Here is a 1,075-nt window from a genome sequence, read left to right as displayed (position 1 = left end):
GTCAAGTGTACCAGAGGTGATGAGGATGGCATAGGAGAGGAGAGAGTTCAGGCCTGTTGCTCACAGGGTCATTATGAGTTGTACTCGACTTGATAACACCTAACAACAACAACAACAACAACAACAACAAGATGACAACAACAGACATGATTAAAAGGTCTCTGGTGGTGCAATAGTTAAACACTTCACTTTTTTTTTTTAAAAAAAACACAACAGTCCAACAACAAGCAAACCAGATTGTTCATTAGTCCCATCAGGGGTGGCTTGCAGGGGGTGGTGAGTGGGCTAGATCAGGGTGTGTGTGTGCTGTGAGGAGTCTACAGTGATGGGGGGCTTGGAGGGAGGGGGCTGAGCTTTTTGGCCAGGTTCAATGGTGCTTCAGGTTTGCTGGTGAACACACTTGATGAAAGAGTCATGGCAGGCCTGAGCAAGGCACCAATAAGATTAAGAAATTCTTGGAAATCTAGCTGCCTGTGAGTTGAGGTCCAGTTTCTTCATTTGGTCAAGGACACCAGGGTCCTTCTGCTTCTTTGCGAAGGCAGCCAGATCTGTATTCGTGAAGTTCAGGAACTCCCTTTTGGAGAGGGTAATGTTGTGACCATCTTGTCCAGCATACTCTTGGAACACAGTAGTCAGGGACTCAAGGCACCACTAGGTCTCCATGGGGCTAGTGACTTTTGCCATGTTGCAGCAGACCAGAGTGCAGTGGCTGTGGCTTGGAGTGGAGCAGGGTGTGCAAGCACTCCACTCCTATCTAAAAGATTAGCGGTTCAAATCCACCCAGTGGCTCCATAAGAAAAATACCTAGCATTCTGCTTCTGTAAGGAGTAAACTCATCCCTATCAAGATGATTCCAATTCATGGTAACAGTGCAGGACAGAGTAGAATTGCCTTATAGGATTTCCAAGACTGTGACTCTTTATGGAAGTGGGCGGTCCCATCTTTATCTTGCAGAATGGCTGGAGGGTTTGAACCAATGACCCTTTGGTTCTCATCCAAATGCTTTCACCCTCAGCACTACCAGAGCTCCTTCCTCAAAGACTGCAGCGTAGAAACCCCTGTGGCACAGGTCTAA

The 1,075-nt window shown here is 47.2% G+C and overlaps 1 pseudogene; it reads right to left on the bottom strand.

Annotated features, from left to right (window-relative positions):
• Positions 1-378: 378 nt before the first annotated feature.
• LOC102870675 lies at positions 379-684 on the bottom strand (annotated as a pseudogene).
• Between the last annotated feature and the right edge of the window lie 391 nt (positions 685-1,075).

The sequence above is a fragment of the Elephantulus edwardii genome, unplaced genomic scaffold (assembly GCF_000299155.1).
Source record: "Elephantulus edwardii isolate Elephantulus edwardi_28Jun2011 unplaced genomic scaffold, EleEdw1.0 scaffold00063, whole genome shotgun sequence".
NCBI lineage: Eukaryota > Metazoa > Chordata > Mammalia > Macroscelidea > Macroscelididae > Elephantulus > Elephantulus edwardii.
This window is presented reverse-complemented; position numbering and strand designations above follow the sequence as displayed.